This window comes from Juglans microcarpa x Juglans regia, chromosome 5D, assembly GCF_004785595.1.
Source record: "Juglans microcarpa x Juglans regia isolate MS1-56 chromosome 5D, Jm3101_v1.0, whole genome shotgun sequence".
Lineage (NCBI taxonomy): Eukaryota > Viridiplantae > Streptophyta > Magnoliopsida > Fagales > Juglandaceae > Juglans > Juglans microcarpa x Juglans regia.
In genome coordinates, this window is record NC_054602.1 from 13,686,188 (window position 1) to 13,705,196 (window position 19,009).

The window sequence follows — 19,009 nt, forward strand, 5'->3', positions numbered from 1 at the left end:
AACTATAGAGTCACAAACCTCATATGGACTTCTCATAAATCTAACCTTGAAATTTGTTGAACTTACAACCTCCTATTCTAAAGCCTCCTGTCATCTCCACAAAATCTAAAACCTCAATTATCCTATTCCCCAGAGATCACCCAGACCATGTCGTTCCCTTCAAACCCCGATATTAAAAACAAACCAACCACCAAGAGTTCAGGCCTACTACATTAAATGTTCAAGCCTAACAATGGCATTCACAGTCGTACCATCTTCCTGCTATAGCACAACCTTTAACCCACCTTTCAAGTCCAAACAAAATAAACAAAACAAAACAAAACAAAACAAAACAAAATAAAATAAAATGAAATTCCATATATAAATAACATACGACAAAATAAATAAAACAAATGTAGTACACAATAAAATAATTAAAACAAATAAAATAACCAACTATAAAATAAAACAAATAATATAAAATAACATACAATAAAATAATCAAATAAGTAGTACACAATAAAATAAATAAAACCAATAAAAACAACATACTTTAAATTAAATAATTTCAATTTACAACCTTTAAAATTTTTGGTATCTCACCTAAAGGAACATGTGGTTTTACCCATAGCCGAACTGCTCTGATATCACCTGTGACGCCCCCCGACTGCCACGTACGGAAACGTGAGAATCGTGACGTCGGGATGATGACAATACGGGTCACGCATCTCAACGAAATGTGCTCAAGTGTGTGCAACATGCAAAAGTGCACAATAAAAATCATAGCGGATAAATTAAAAGTAGTCAACTAAGTACCAGAATTATTTAATACAAATATCCAAAATAATAGCCGTTAAAAAGTTATACAGTTATCCATTAAAAATATAATACAACTCATATACATACAAGAGTGGGAAACAAATTCCATAATCCAAAAGTAACCACATGTCATTCTCTTCACGGAGCCGATCCCTCAAGCTCTTTGTCCCCATTTGCATCAAAATCTACAGTACCATAAAACGGTACCGTAGGTAAGTAAGAACCCAAACAACCCACGAGATTAAAGTGCATTAATGCAACCAACATGCATGCATATGATAAAATACGCCTTAACCTCAAAACATCATTTTTCTCGAAAATGAATATTTTCCAACACACGCCAAAATCCCAAAATTGGGATTTTGGCCCAAAAATATAATCCGTCATTTTTTCAGAAAATGATTCACACAAAAACCAACCATTTATCGGACACTGTAGGCAGGAATCGCAGGCGGGTCTATACCACCATCCCTACCGCGTGCACCGTAGGCGGGACTCTACCACCATCCCTGCTTACCACCATCCCTACAGTTCCTTTCCACACAATGAGTACTTTCAGAACATTGTAGGCGGGAATCACAGGCGGGACTATACCACCATCCCTGCTTACCACCATCCTTACAATTCCTTTCCTCACAATGAGTACTTTCAGAGCACTGTAGGCGGGAATCACAGGCGGGACTATACCACCATCACTGCTTACCACCATCCCTATCGCGTGCACCGTAGGCGGGAATCACAGGCGGGATACAACCACCATCCCTACCGGGTGCACCTTAGGCGGGAATCGCAGCCGGGACTCTACCACCATCCCTACAGTCACTTTCCTTTTTATCACACGAAAATCTAATTTTCAATAAACACATGAACATGAATACAATTACACGAAAATCCAATTTTCATTTACAAACATGAACATGCGTGCAAATATGCCATGTACATGAAACAACACCAATATCCAATAACTAACTAATGACAACACAATTCAATCACACAAACAACTCCATCCTCCAACCATCCGACCCTCCTACTCCTCGGACTCAGTCCGACATAACCAATCAGTTCACAGTAAAATGAGTTAGTGTAAAAATACATTTAAATCACGAAAGTTATTTTGGAAAAATACTTATAGCGCTTTAATATAATTTCTGAAGGATCACGGAGGTGCAAGAAGTAGCGGCTCGGCAACGTAACAGTGCATTGCACTGTGGCTGTGGATCTCAAAAACCCATTTTTGAACAGGGACAAACCAAGACCCGAGATTGATAGGGAAAGGCTTAGGGATGTCGGTGAAGCTAGGGTGGTGGTGGTTGGCCGTGGGTGGCGGCGTAGAGGGCGGTCGAAGACCACAAAACCCAAAACGGAGATGGAGATAGATGAGCTTCACCGATGGTAGATCGGGACTAAGGATGGGTGCATTGGGTTGCTAGGAGGTCGATGATGAAGTGGTGAAGAGATGGTGGCCAGAGGTGGCCGAGGCGGCGTTGGAGCGAAGAGAAGGCCGCAACTTTGAGCTGTTCATGGGGACTCACGACGGCGCGAAAGGAGCTGAGAATGGAGGGGTGTGATTGCTCGCCTGAGGGGAAGAGGTTGGGAGGGGTGGTGAGGCACACGGCGGCGCTGCGACGGTGGGCTGGGTGAGGCGACGCAATGCACGGGGAGGGAGAGAGGAGAGGCCTTCCCGCGGGAGAGGAGAGAGAGAGAGAGAGGGAAGAAAAAAGAAAAAGAAGAAGAAAGAAAAAGAGAAGGAGAAAAGAAAAAGGAAAAATGGAGGGAAAGAAATGAGGTCCAACGAAAAAGATTTCAAAACAGCATCTCAATTAAAATAATTTAAACATAATGGTAAAATGAAAATAAAATAATTAAATCCAACAATCAATTAATTTAAAAAGAAGAACAATTTAAATGCATACCAATAATTAATATTAAGGAAACATATCAAATTAATTTTCACAATTTAAAGATCATAAAAATAAACCATTTAAAAATCCGACAATTTTAAAATAAGAGAATAAATTTTTGAATTAATAAAAATATCCTTCAATAAAAATACACTAAAATATGGGGTGTTACAATTTCAGCTCCCGATCTTTTGACTCGATCTCCTTGCAATGACCACAAATCAATTGGTGCAGAATGTTGTTGTCTTCTACCAAAGAGTCGCGCTCCATGGACAGATCGTGGAGGTCCCGGTTAACCTTCTTCATCTCCAAGTGCATAAGAATGTTCATCGCTCGTTGTGCTCCCTAAGCTCCTCATCGAGAGAGCCTCCCGGTCGTTGGTGATCATCTCCATAAGCTGGTCAGCGGCCTAAGATCCAAGAGGTAGAGTTATAAGGAAGGAGCAACCAAGAAAGTAATCTAAGTGCCGAATGGGACATGCTGCAAAAATGGGTCTGAGCTTCCGAGCCTCCTTCTGCGCCTTAACTCCCCCAAAACTGGAAGATGGTGTTGCACCCGCCAGGGTCAAAGCAACTTGAGGAAGCTCTGCCCACGAGTCTGCCTGCGTTTCTCTGGCATAAAGAAGCACGTCTAGCCTTCGGTTGGATCCCCCACCTCCACCTCGCCCCGAGCAGGTGCATCACCTCGGGAAACATCTGGCTCGCCTGGCGCATCACTTGACTTTAGGCCCGAATCCTCCTCAGTCGTGGAGGACGTCGAGGAAGAACTATCCTCCATGGTAATGATGTTGACACTGGCCGGAGAAGTTGCCTTGGCTTGAGAGTCTGTAAGGCGTTGAGATGGATCACCCGAGACCAAGTATGAGCCAACGTCAGGCTTAGGAGAGAGCCCAATTGGGAGTGAAGGGATAGATACCTGATCATTGTTATGCTCCGGCGCCTGAGGAGAGGGCTCTAGGAGTAAGGATTGTAGATGCTGAAGGTAGAGGAGGGTTCGGTCCCCTATATGTGGATACGGCACAAGCAGGCTCCCCCTGGGTGAGGGAGCGAGATTGGGGAAGGTGTTGAGGAACATGAAGACGATGTCTTCCTCCTCATCCTCACTGACACCAAAAGCAGCTGGCAGCAGTGGGACCACTAGCTGTAGGAGCAAAGGTGTTAGACCCCCATGTCGAGTTGCCTCTAGAGATGCCGTACATGCCCTAGTCATGGTAGGGACATGCACCTTGACTAGCCCACAAGCATGCCTTGGCTCATGGGGTGACACGCACGAGGCGCCCAGCATGCATGCATGCCTTGGCCCGTGGGGTGACACACACGGGGCGCCCAGCATGCGAGCCAGCGAGGTTAGTGAATGTCTGCCTATGCGCGTAGTCATGCACCGCGCGCCCATGCCCACGACACTGCGCCCTGCGTCATTGGGCACAGCAGCGCGCTCATGAGCGTCCCAGTGCGCAGGCCATGTGCAGGCTTATGGGGTGCGTTGCCCTGCGCGCGCCCACGCGCTGCACAACCAGCCCAGCCAGCGCACCCACGCACAGCCCCTGCCACCCATAAGCGTGAGGCATGCCATCCAACGCACGCTCCAGCCCGTGCCTTGTAGGCTAGGCCAGTGGCATGCCTGGTGGGCATGCCATCCAGCGCATGGCTCCAGCCCATGCCTTGCAGCCTTAACACCCAAGCCACCAGCTTGGGCCATGTAGCGCACACACATGGCTCACCATCAGCAAGCCATGCCGCGCCTCTTAGCCATGGACCAGCCCGAAAACCACCATGCACCAACCTAGCCCACCATGGGCCCATGCATGCCACGGCTAAGCTTGATCCATGCTGTTATCGTGTTATTTATGTTATTTATGTTATTTATTTAATTTGATTTATTTATTTATTTTCAAGGGACCTAATGGGGGTTTCCAAATTGTATTGCTTATAAATAGGACTCCATTCACTTGCCTTAGAATCTTTTGGCAAATTTCCTAGAGGGAAGACTATTGTTTGAAAGATCATATATGATGCCTTTGCACTTGGGCTTTTTGGATGAAATTCGTGAATCTCAAAGAGAGAATCACACTTTGCAATTCTTTGAATAAGTGTGATCATTTATTGTCTTGCAACTTGGTGTAATTCGTGAATCCAAGTTGTATTTATCAATATATGAGGTTTATTCAATTCTTGTGCAATTCGTGAATCAAGTGTTGAATTATCATTATTGTTCATGTGTTCATTCAAGTTCTTAAGTGTTTTATGCTTTTGTTCTTGAGTGGTCTTCATTGTGTTCTTGGTATTCATCACATTTTTGCTCTTCCAAATCCAATAAACCCTAGAAGTCGAACAACCATAGTGTTAGTCAACTTTCCATAATTGTTTTGCTTCATCCATTTTACCCTAGCTGAAATACACTTTCCTACTTGGTGCAATGTCCTATTTGGCTACCACTTGCCTAATTTGGATTTGCCCTAGCCGCCCACTTCTCTTGCCATACTAGTGTTCCTATAATTTAGGAACCCTAGTTGACCCAATCAAATCCCCATAGTCGGCCATACACATCCTTTTTGACTTCCCAAGATTTTAGGAAACTTTCCTAAAATCTCTCACTAGCCCAACTCGTCCAACCCTAGCCGCCCATACCAAAACCCTAGCCGCCATCACCACTTTCCAAACCCTAAACCCAAGTTCCAAGTGGCACCAACCCTAGCTTCACTCTAGTGTCGTGCACCCTTTTCCACCATTGTAGCCCTACACTTTCATCACACATTTTCATCATCCCATACACCAATTCAAGCCTAAACACCTAACCTCACCATGCCAAAGTGGTCATCTTGACCACCATTGTTCGAGAATCAAGCAAGAGAGGAATGGGCTTTCAGTCATCTCAAGAGATCCTAGGCTCCTCTATACTGTTTAGGGACTTAACCGAGGAGCAAACGGCGAACAACGTTGGTGGCCGGGACCTGACAAGAAGAGCTAGGCCAGTCTCGGTGGGAAGAGCTAGCCAAAGATGGGGAAGATGTGATGCCAAAGGTATCTTGGGTAGGCCCCGACAACGCTTGGCAAAACGGGCTACGATAAGCCCGACAGAGCCGACTGAGAAGCAGGGAGGATAAAATGGGACGGGAAGAGCTCGGATGGGAACAGGGGCCTCGAGCCCCCAGCCTAGGGGAGACTCCAGCATTGTTGTCATTGGCTCGACGTCGTTTGCCCCAATAATCTCTTGTGGGAGAGAGGACTGGTGCTTCCTTGTGGGAGAAGAAAGAGAGATAGATAGAAACTCTCGACCAAGCACGAAAGATCGATCGAGAAGGAGCAAGTGCCGCTTAATGTTTGCCTCTGTCAGTAGCACGTCTGTCTCAGATGCAAAGGGGTGGGCGACCACCAGAGATAAAAATAGTGGCCACTCGGAGCTCTACTCTCTCGGACAACTTGATCGAGAAAGCCTGACTCCTCGGCACATAGGCCCAGATGGCCCGAATAGAAAATTCTTGATGAACTTCCTCTCCCTAGGGATACTCCTGTCCAAGGCGGAGACGAGAAAAAAGCCCCACTGCCATTCCCTGATGGAAGAGAAACGCTTCTCCAGCGTGACGAAGCGCTTCTCAGCAGCCTAAGCTTGGAAATTTCACAAGCTCCCATCAAGTCGGAGAATTCTGTAGACTGACAGGAATTCCCAAGCAGTCAAGTTGGGATAATCTTCGGAGCCCTCGCTTAGCACTTGGCGGACACTATATAGCTCGCGACCATCATTCGCCCAGCGTTGGGGTGGAGTTGTGCAGGAGCCAACTTCAAGAAATCAAGGATGTCCCAGATGGGAGGTAGAACAACAGTCGTAACCCATTGGAGAACATCAATGGGAACAGGGCCACACGTGTTGCCATCCTGTCTGCATCCACGACGGGAGTACGGCAGCCGGGAATCTCCATAACTACCTCGGAAAGAATGTTGTAGGACCTTAGCCATGCACGCAAATCGTCAGCAGTGACGATTGACTCCCAGTTCCTCCCGGCGAAAGAAAGGAGTCGACCTTCGTGTTCACTTGGAGTGGCCATGACAGAACTAGCGAAGGAGATGTGGAAGACTCGAAGATTTCAGGAACTCAAAGGGAAAGGTCGTAGGATAGAGTGCGAAAAATTTTGGGAGCTTGGAAGCAGAAACGGGAGGATTGAAGAGGGAAGGAGGGATTAAAATAGAAGGGAAGGTTGGTGTTCGACGGACAACGAAGTGTCTGCGACTCAGAATTTGAAGGGACGTGACAGTCTTGAGGAAACGAACGGATTGACAGGACAACGCCAACAGCCGCTAGATGCTTTCAATACTAAAAACAAAAAAATTAAAAATTAAAAATTTAATAACACAGATGGCCTGCATAATTTTATTTTATTTGGCTATTCAGATCACTCAGGTCAATCAACAGGTTCACAGGTTGATCAACATGACCAATTATTAGTCGGGTCAAATTCGGGTTGACTTGAATTGACCCAAACTAGATTATGCCCAACCCTAACTCTATTATTGTGTGTTGGGTTCATGTCGAGGGTTGTGTAAAAAATAGATGGCCCTACAAAATATTCTACTTTATTGCCTTAATAACTTCCTATGCAAAAACTACGTAAACACTATGTTGATCAAGACTATTGTCTAGCACAAGCAAATGAACCTTGTTAGTTCATCCTTGACCATGGTTGAGAAGAGAAATGAGAGATGAGAGGTGGTCGACTGGAGGAGAAAGTGAGATGAAAGAGAAAAAAAAAGTTTTTAGCGTTTATATGATGTACTTTTTAAAAACATACAAGCAGGTGGGTGAAAACCCTGCCGGTTACTTGTTGAATAGTGGACTCAGATCTTACATCTACAAATGGGCTTAAATAATTTCTTGTTGCTTTTTGCAGCACTTAGCTTGTAATTAGGCTTTCTCTGTATACTTCCTGTGTAATCAGGCTTTGTCTATTTACGAGGATTAATAACATCTTTTCTTATTTATAAAAAAATGCAAAATATTCTAATATCACTTGGATGCAGACAAGGGACTTTAAAAGAATTAGTAAAATGACTAATTGCTTAAATTATCATCTCGACCAACATGGTTCAAGGGTCCATCTTGGTTTTGCCCACTTATGGGTGAAACCCAAGAAATTTTCATTACCATACAAAGAACTAACTTTCTAGATACAAATAATAATAGAAATTATCGTGATTGACTATTCCTTTCCACTCTTTAAAAACAAAAGGATAAGTAATCTTTTTCCAATCTCATTCATCACCTCTTCATTTTAATATTCAATATGATTGCATTCTAATATTAGGTTTTAATTATTTAATTTTTAAAGGTTTTCTATCTTTAGTTTATAATTTAAATTAGTTTGGCTTTTAAAAAGACAAGATTTATGATTTTTTATTGATAGTTTTTTTAAGTTTTTTTTTTTCATTTTCTAATCAAATCGGTTTTTTAAATTTATTTATTTTTTATACTTTTTATTTCACTTTATGTTTAATTTTTTAATATTTTAGGTTGCTGTAACATGTTGAGTGTGTACTTTTATTTTGTTAAAATTGCATGTGTAAGTGACATCTCTATATGTGATTCGTCATAACATGGTGAATTATTATCACTTCATAATTAAGTTTCTATGGATGAATTAATGGAATTTGGACGGAGTGATCAATTTGATACATGGGCATTATTACCTCAGAGATCTTGTCGAAACTTTTTCATCCTATGGACCAGTCTCGAAAAATGGTCATACCCATGGACGTATACAATAATGAACAAGATTTTATGAACTACTAGAAAACTATAAGTTGAGTACACATGCACATTTGTTGTGCATGCGCAGCACAATATACATATCAATATTCCCATGTGTACTGCGTGCGCACTATGCAGTCCATATTCTCATGTTCATACTGAAGAGTTTTACCCATTTCGTCATATATATATGGCTAACCAACCCTAAGTTTGTTTATTCATTCTACAGGTATTGATCTTTCTAATTTATTTACATAGCAGAAATATGTAAATAGGAATCGGTTCTAATAAAGAGTTCGACAGATGGAGTTGACAAAAGTGATATACCTTCTTGATCAAATAGCCTCTTTTGAACTTCTACGTATAAGAAAGTCTGTGAAGTTCTGCAAAGAAACGTACACCATGCACTGATAAAAAGAAATGTTGAAATGTCACAAAAATCATGTTGTCAAGGCTCGAAAAATGTATTAATTAAATCCCACACAATAGAACTCTTACTTATTCTCCCTTCCTCGCCGATTGCATCTCATGTTTTAAGTACAAATTAAAGATAAAAATTATAAGCACAATCCTAAAAGTTCATTTTGATGTTTATTATTTTCAATTGCATTCGTTCAGCATTGCCTCTAATTCCTAAATCACTAACATTTTATCTTATTTCCCAAAAAAATACTATTAATCCAATCAAAAGAATCATAAAAAAAATGCTCAAGCTAGGCTAGCAACAACATACTCACCAAACCAAACAAGACGATTACAATAAAACAAAACGGCAATTTTGAAGAACTGGTCCTTTCCTTCAAATACTAACATTTCTATACAGCAAATCAGTCTTTTCACATAAAAAATGAAAACTAAATTCTTACCGTAGATCAACAATTTAATAAATAATTATTCTCTCTATACACTAGCAAATCAGTCTCTTTCAATGAAGAATAACGATAGCCTTACCATTCTTCTACTACCCATCTCCTACTTTTTTTAATTTTTCTTTTACTTAATGGTTAAAAAAGTGACTACTTATGAAATTGTATATTTTTCAAATTTTTTCTTAATGATTAAAGATATTAAAAAAATACTTAAAAAAAATTAAAAAAAAAAAAACAAATACACTAAAAGTAGTAAAGTGGTGGTAAGAAGGTTGTAAGTCTATAATTACCCTTCAGTGAATGCATTCAATGACTGGATCTCTAATGTTTTAATTCCAATCGCTAAATCTTCAGGTCATCACAACAAAATAGACTCTATTTAACAATTTGATCTACCTGGATGAGAGGAATCGCTCACTGCCTGGTACATGACCACTTTCTTAACCAATTAAGGCTTTGTTGCAACTGCATCAAACCAGAAGAAATAAAAATAAAAAGTCCCAATCAAGCTAAGAATGTTGCACTAAATATAGGCATTCTAAAAAGAAGCCAAAATTAAATTTTCAACTGAAAATGAAATTCTTGACAACTTAACATAATGTTTAACTCTGGAATATCCTCGGCCATCCTCATTATCTCAGGGTTCCGCGATGTAGATTTCAGCAAAACAGATGGAGTGAAGCTTGAATCTTATTTTGTTTGTGAAGCTCCTGGTCTTAAACATTGAAATACTTCACTCAATCACCAAAATTGGCCAAACAAACAACATGAAAAGAACCTTGAACAGCCCCTAAATCAGGGTTCTTGGAGATACAAATATACCACCTTGAATAATTTTATGTTCACTTACATTTTTTACTCAACATTGCCAATATTATTGGGCTTACAAATGTAAAGCACTTGGACCTCCCTTTGAAATTCGACTACTACATGTTGTTTTTCACAGAACTTGGTATGTCTATCATCATAGCCAAGAGCGTCTAATCAATTTCCTACTGACCATACTATCGTTTTTTTGTTAAGAAACTAGAACTTTGTATGAAACAATTAACTAATTGAGCAGAGACATTCGAGGAATAGAATATTAGGCCTAATGCTGACAATCATTCCACGACCAATTAGTGTAGAAGCGCTGGTTTCAGTATCTTACTTGTCAAAAAAAAAAAAAAAAACATCATTTATTTATTTTCAAGACGTTATTGACAAGTACTTGAGCTTTTAAAATTATTCTCTTCCACTATTGAAAAGCGTATCATTTTTTTTAAGGAAATAAAAGGGGGAACAACAGAACAAGAAAAGAAAAGGTTGTTTAGAAGAAATAAAGTGCATATGTTAGATTTTAAAGAATCAGAGAAATATATTTTTGAACATCTTCAACCTGTTCGCCCTTTAACTCAAGTAGTTCGAGCAAAGATGCTTTAATTCTCATAGAATTTGAAAGAACAACAAATATTAGTTGAACAATCAGGATTTGAGTATATTCTATAAAATTATAAAATTAAACAAACTAATTCGAATTTTCTCTTTTTGATTTTCCTTTCAATTAAGCAAACCAAAGAAGGAACAACTTTGCTTTTCTTCCACGAAATTTTCTCGGCAACCAAACAGTATATTTGAGATTTTGAAGTCAATTAAAAAATGAGAGATAGAGAAAAGGAAGATAATTACACCTTTCCAGCCATGGGTTCGACATTGGATTCGTCACCACGGTTTCTAAAAGCGGAGGACATCCGAGATGGTACTGTAGGATTGCACCGAGTTCTTCCATCTCTCGATGATCTAGGAATCAAAATAGAAGTCTTGGATGAATTCCATGGATAAGAGAATTGAAAACCTCTTCAGAAACAAAATAAGACTTTGAAAAAAATAATCACAATAAAACGAAAACGCTGAATAACAGTTGATACAAATTCATAAATAACCATAAGATGAAAAAAAGAATGTACCTCGACCGAAGGCATTTGATCGCCATCTATGTGTCTTAGTAACTACTTTCCTCGAATTATTTTTAATCTGGAAGGAACACTCATAAAAGTAGTTACAATGTATAGATTATTAAAAATCGAAAGAAATGTCGAAAAATAATTGATTCAGGGACTTACGAAGGTTTCCACTAAGAGACGAAAAGAGCGAAGAATTCCCAATATCTGCCTCTCTCAATTCTCTCTCTCGCTCGCTCAAATAGCTCTTCTAAATGGCTCTCTCTGTATATAAATGAATGGGATTTTGTTTCTTTACCGTTGCGGCAGCTGACAGCAATTTTTGTATATATTGTTTAAAATTCAAAAGGGATAGCATTCGGCAAATAGCAACGGCTTTTTTTTTTTTTTTTTTTTTTTTTTTTTTTTTTTTTTCCTAGGAAAACAAATTTCATTAAATCAAACAGATTAAAAATTGTTCTTATCAAGTCAAATGGACTGAGATTCAGATATTGAGACATTATCCCACCACATCTCAATATTCTCAACATTCCAAGCATATATTGTCAATCTGTGTGCTGCCTCGTTGCCCATTTTGTGAACATATAGCACATTGTATTCAGTTTCTGTTTTTCTTTTAATAAATTTTCAAGAGCTGAGAAAGACTCTCTAGATAGTTGAAGTTCATTAATTAGCATCTAGCAATCACTTTCTAGGATTAACTTGAGGATACTCCAGCTAACATAAAATCGCAACCCCCTAAGCACAACTAGAGCTTCAATAGTTTTTGGGTTTGTCACTTTATTTTCCACTTTCCTAGTTGCCATAATAACTTCAATTTGTTCATTTTTTAGGATAGCACCCACTCCAGCTTTCCTTTGATAAAAAAAGCAAAGCACCATCCACATTTAGCTTTAGATATCTTGGTGGAGGAGTTTTCCAGTAGCACAATAGCTTTGAATTCGTATGCATAGAGGATGGTACATCCTTCTGGACTTTCTACACAGACAGAGCATACTCAATCACATGTCTTGGTTCATGATAAACATTTTCATATATCAGTTTATTCCTTTTGAACCAAAATCCCCATGCCATTGAAAATAATATGGACAAATCCTCTTGATTGCCTTCTTCCTTCACTAAGAGTGCCAAGTCCCAAACAAACATCAATTGCTCAGCCTTTTGTAACAATGGGATATATTTCTTCCACTACACTCGGATTTCTTTGCAGAAAAATAAAGCATGTGCAAGATCCTCCATACTTTGCTGACAGAAAATACATTTGTCTTCCATGCTACATGTTTTTTGCTCAGATTATAAAATGGTTAGGGAGTTTATAATTTTGTTAGGAAGTTTCATCCGCCATAAGCTCTTCCAAAACGACCTCACTCTAGATTCCATAGAGCTTTCCCCTAATTGTTGCTTACATTTGCTACGAAAGAATTTATAAGCACTCCTTACAGTAAAGTGCACATTCTTCTCATGATTCCAAATCCACTTGTCTTCATTAGAGCTAGGGAAAATGATGATCTTTAAAATTTCTGCTGCAATATTTGGATTGAAAAGAGCTCTAATTTTTTTCACATTCCACCGCTGAGTGTTATCATCAATAAAAGAATCAACAGTAGCATCCATCTCTTCCACTGCAGCCAGATTTGTGAATTGTTGGACATTAAGACCTAGGGCTATACAAGAAACCAGAGAATCGACCCAGACATGCCGCCGGAGCTCAGAACTGGCCAAAACGGCGTAGAACCGGTCTGCCAGCAGTTAAATTTGCCAAAAATCGATGTTCAACAGTTCGGTCCGGGTTTGATCCTGGGCCAGATCGCTGAACCGAACTGATAAAATGCTTCTTTTTTTTTTTTTTTTTTTTTAAATTATACATATATGAAACGACGCCGTTTCACTTAAATAAGTGAAACGACGTCATTTTAGAACTTAGTGTTTGCGAAAATATATAAAGCAAACCATGCCATTTCCCTCTAGGGTTTAAAGTCCCAAAACCTTCTTCTTCCTCGTTTCTCATTATTCTTCTTCATTTCACGCTCTCTCTCTCTCTCTCTCTCACACACACACACACACCAAGGCTTTGCACATAGCAACAGGGTCACCTAGACGAACCGACCTTAGTTATGCCGAGACCGATATCAATGGTTTTCTCCTCCTTCACTGACTAGTTTCGATCGAGATTTACATCATTTTAAGGGATTGGTACGGTTTCGGTTTTGAACCAAAGTCGCACTGATACCATCGGTTTTCATCCTTATTAAGACCTAGAATCCAAGGGTCATGGAAAGTCTTTACACATTTTCCATTTACAATTCTCCATCTAACAACCTTGGTGCATAAATTTGTTAGCTTCTCATATTCCTCTCCAAGCATTGCAATCCAAAGCAATCCACAGGAAAGTAATAACTTAGTGAGTTCGAGATCGAATCCACAAAGAAGTGTGTAGGATTGCAATCTAAAGCAAGAAAATTAAATAGAAGAAGACAAATTAATAGGAAAAAAATATCAAGGATTGATTGAGTTGTTGGAAAAAAAAAAGTCAAAACTATGGAGAAAAATATCAATATATTAAAACAATAAGGCTTTGAGATTCACACACAACGCATCTGATGAAAGTTTCAACAATCTATTTTATAATTCCACTAAACTTCATACGAAGAATAATATTAGTTGGATGATTTAGCAATTAAAGCACATATTACTTTCTAAAAATAGTTTCATGAATTGGATTGATTTTAGGCAAAACAAATCTAGAGAAATTATGCGTCGGGAAATCTACGCATTCAATGTGCCCAAAGTCTACGATAAATCAAAAAATTATATAAAATAAATCTCTTTTCTAGAATGGTAAATCAATTCGTAAACATCAAAACTTAAATATAAAAATCATAAACAGATTGTTAAGAACATACCGAAAGATGGTTGGGCTTTACCCTACCCCTAAGCAATGTGTTTAGCAATCCATAATTAAAAGAAAATAAAACAATAAACTAGGATTTTTCTTGGCCTCCCTCCCCTCAATTTCGTGCTAATAATATGCTTATATAGGGTAGAAAATAAACCCTAACATTTTATTGATTCTGGCATAAAAAATGGCCTAACTTTTAGAACTTATATTAATAGCCTCGTAAGCATTTCAGAAGTCAGAATTTAGAAATCCTTATTAGAGCTAAAGTTGTAGCCCTTTAAGATATATTTCCAACCCGTTAAGAATCATATCAATCGGATTTGTGAGTAGAAAGTTATGATCGAAATACTAAAGTATATCCAAGCTATCTTCTAACGCATTTCGAACTTGGATTTCTTGTGGATTCCTTCTGTGATTTCTTTCTCTTTTTCTTAATCCAAATTACTCTCAAACCCTAAAAAGAAATATTTATGCATTAAGACTCATTTTAAGCACAAACTTGAGAAAAAACATTATTCTAAAGTAACCTATAATATGCATGAATTAACTTAAACTAAATGTGACAAAGCTATGTACTAATGAGATAAATGTCTAAAACTAAGCTATTATCATTCTAATTATCATAAAGTCAAAATAATAATATAATATTATATATTTTAATAATATTTTACAAAATTTTCTTTTTGTAATATTTTGCAAATACATTTCATATATTAATTAATAATTTAATTTTTACTTAAAATAAGGTAGAAAATAGAATTATATATTATTTAATAATTTAATTTTAATTTCATTATTTAATTATTATTAATGAAATAGAATAAAGTAGAAAATAACGGACTTTTTATCAAAATTGACATGGATCGATAATATAGACTTTAAAATAATTATATAATATAATAGTTGTTGGAAATGATTAAAATATTACTTTGGTGAGTGAATAGCGTCTAACCAAAGATTACTAGGGACCTGAATTTACTGTAGCTCATATGTTGAGCTTTAGTGATATGGCTAGTCTAATGTAGAGAATTTTACTCTTGCCTAGTCAAAATATGAAGATACATTGACATTTGGCTAGTCTCGATACTCTAACTTGCTTAAAAATAAAAATAAAACAAGTTACAGAAAAAGTGGGAGTAATTACCTTATAAATTAAATGTCGTATCTGCATGGGAGGGAGAGAACGAGAGAGAAAAGGTAACAGGGTTGTTCCATGCAGGGGTTTTTCTTCGGTTTTTTCATTTTTCTAATTTACATGTGAGTCCAATTGTTCTCCTAGATTTACTGTGAGTATGTATAAAACTTACTATTTTTTGCCTTTTGCTTTTGGTCTTATAGTTGACCAAGACCATCTTTAGCCTATTGTTAGCCCTTCGTTGGTTGGACTTGTACCATTGTCAACGTAATGTGGACTACAATTCTGGATTTGATATTCCAGTTGTTGGTCACTTCATTATCACCACCACTTTCATCGTCTCATTGACAATCAATCAACATATATGAAGGTTACATTTAAATTTCAAATTCAATATTTCAATGTTTTACAACTTAAGTTTGAGGGGGTGTTAGAGATTAAAACACATCGACGCCTAGCATGTGATTGGTTCTTGTGGGAGCTCGGCTCCCGAACATGTGATCCGACCACGATCAAATGGGTTGGATCACATGGGGGCATGGTTCCTGAGAATTTGATATGACCGTAGATCAAATTGATTGAATCACATGGAAACTCGTCTCTTGAACACAAGATCTAACCTTGGATGAAATAGATTGGATCAAGTGGGAGATCGAATAACGAGCACGTATCCAATCCACGATCAACATGCTTGGATCACGTGAGAGCTCTATTCCTGCAGGGCAAAGAAAGAGATCTTGAACCCAAGGCAAGCAATAAAGCTCACCCCCTTGAAGAGCAATACTCGCACTTAACCAAGCATAAAGTGTTCGCACCCTCAAACAAAAAGTGCTCCTCATGAAGGGTGAGCGACAACAATGAGTACTTTGTTGGGATGCGAGGTAAAGTCCTCACATCCATGAGGGTGAGTGATACCATTGAAGGAATGCTCATCCACGTGGGTGAGTAAAGCACTTTTGTTCATGATAAAGGCAAGTGCTCGCACCTCAGGGCGAGCAAAAACCACTTGCAACTGGGAGAGCAAAAGTGCTCAAACTCGTGGGCAGTCAAAAAGTAGAAATCGAATCAGTCAGCCTTTTCGATAAGTCATGCTCAAACCTAACCTAGCAAAAGTACTCAAATCTATTGGTGCAAGCAACAACAACTTGTACCCCTGGGTGAGAAATAACAACTCGCACCCCATGATGAGTAAAGGGTGTCCCACCGGGGTGAGCGACAACATCTCACACTCAGACAAAAAGGCTTACTGTTGGGGCAAGCAAACAATGCTCCTATTTAATAGCAACCAAAGACTCTCTCTTTGAGAAGTGTTTCTCAAGTGTTTCTCCTAGGGGCGAGCATTTAACCAAATAATATGGTGATGTTTGCAAAAGGTGCTCATCCCTACATGCAAAAGTCAAAAGTGCTTGTTGCTGAAGTTGAGCAACAACATCTTGCACCCATTGGGAGAGCACTTTGCTTACATTATATGTTCGGATATCATGCCCTATTTTCATAAATACGTGACTCATGATCCAATTGGTCGAATTACAAGGAGCTCAGCTCTCGAGCATATAAAGCATATCAGACTTCCAATAGTATACGATCAAGTCCATGATAGAAATTCTCACAAAGAATCACCAAAACAGAACCATCAGGTCAATGGCAGAAATATCCACCAGAAACCTCCATCTCCAACCCACGACAATGACAACGATGTGGGTCTCTGGTGCCAAAGTGAAGATATTTTTGGTTATTTTCACTACAAGTCACGTAGTGGTTAGATGCAGTCATGTAGATGAGGTCGTCCATCTCTGCCGTGGCTCGTGCCATGGTTAAGCAAATAAACGTGGCTCCACAATTTTTCTGGAGAAGAAGAAGTCTGAAGCAGGAGGAGAGAAGAAAGAACATAAAAATGAAGAATACAAAGAGGGTAGATGGGGAGAGTGGGGAATCCGAGATAATGAAGATGAAACTTGTTCAGGAGATTTTTGGTTGTCATTGGTTGATTTGATTTGTATCAAGGTTGTTTTTGTCTAATTTGATTTGTCGTCGGAAGATTTTAATCAATTGGGATAGAGTAATGCTACATGATTTAATATCTCTAGATGATTTAATAATATGACACTAATCACATGAACTAAAAATTCATTTTATACTTTTTAAAAACTTGTAATACGAATTCTCGCATTCGTAACGGAAGTATGAATTATGAAATACCCATTGAGAGAGACTCAAACGTATTCGCATTCGTAACAGAGAATTGAATTTAAAATGATTAAAAAAAAAGAAGCCGTTGCTCTTTACCAAATGGCATCCTCTTTTCTCAGGAAAAAAAGAAAAAAAGAAAAAAAGAAAAAAGAATGCCATCCGCTTTAAATTTATAAAAATACATACAAAAATTGTTGGTCAGTTGCCGCAACGGTACAAAAACAAGAACCCAATTCATTTATATACACAGAGAGCCATTTAGAAGAGATATATCATATTTGAGCGAACAAGCCAGAGAAAGAGAGGGGGAGAGAGAGAGAGAATTGAGAGAGACAGATATGGGGAATTCCTCTCTTTTCGTCTCTAGCTAAGTGCAAACCTTCTTGAGGTCCCTGAATCAATTATTTTCCAACATTTTCTTTCAGTTTTAATAATCAAAACATTGTAACTATCTTTTACGTGTGTTCCTTCCAGATTGAAAAGAATTCGAGGAAAGTAGTTACTAAAACACATAGATGGCGATCAAATGCCTTCGGTCGAGGTACATTCTTTTTTTCATCTTATGGATTATTTACGAATTTGTTTAAACTATTATTCTAGGTTTTCATTTTATTGTGATTATTTTGTTCATTGTCTTATTTGGTTTCTGAGGAGGTTTTAATATTCTTTTATCCATGGAATTCATCCAAGACTTCTATTCCGATTCCTGGATCATTGAGAGATGGAAGAACTCGGCGCAATCCGACACCATCTTGGACGTTCTCCGCTTTTAGAAACCGTGGTGACCAATCCAATGACAAACACAAGGCTGGAAAGGTGTAATTATCTTCCTTTCTCTATCTCTCATTTTTTTATTGACTTGAAGATCTCAAATATACTGTTTGGTTGCCGAGAAAATATTGTGGAAGAAAAGCAAAGTTGTTCCTTCCTTGGTTTGCTTAATTGAAAGGAAAACCAAAAAGAGAAAATTCGAATTAGTTTGTTTAATTTCATAATTTTATAGTATATACTCAAATCCTGTTTGTTTAACTAATATTTGTTGTTCTGTCAAATTCTTTGGGAATTAAAGCATCTTTGTTCGAACTACTTGAGCTAATTATAAGGCCGAACAGGTTGAAGATTGTCAAAGAAACATTTCTCTGATTCTTCAAAATATCTATCATACGCACCTTTTTTTTTTTTTTTTTCCTTCTCTCTCTATAATCAATCTAACATACGCACTTCATTTCTTCTAAATGACCTATTCTTTTCTTGTTCAGTTGTTCCCCCTCTCATTTTCTTCCAAAAAAATTATACCCCTTTCAATATTGGAAGAGAATAATTTCGAAAGCACAACTCGTCAATAACATCTTGAAAATAAATAAATGATGTCTATGTCTGAAACTGAAACCAGCGCTTCTGAGTTTTGCTATACAACCTCCACCACACTCCACACTCCATATTTTTTTAAAATTTTTAATTTTTTAATATTTTTTTAAATTTTTTTTTAATTTATTTTTTTTTAAATTATTTTAAATTTTCTATTCATTATTCATATA

At 38.1% G+C, this 19,009-nt stretch overlaps 1 long non-coding RNA gene across 1 annotated transcript; it reads left to right on the forward strand.

Moving 5' to 3' along the window:
* The first annotated feature begins 17,660 nt into the window (after nucleotides 1-17,660).
* On the forward strand, nucleotides 17,661-18,657 carry LOC121264325. The gene is made up of 2 exons (XR_005940480.1): nucleotides 17,661-18,012; nucleotides 18,162-18,657. It is a non-coding gene; the product is annotated as an uncharacterized LOC121264325 (long non-coding RNA).
* Nucleotides 18,658-19,009: the final 352 nt, after the last annotated feature.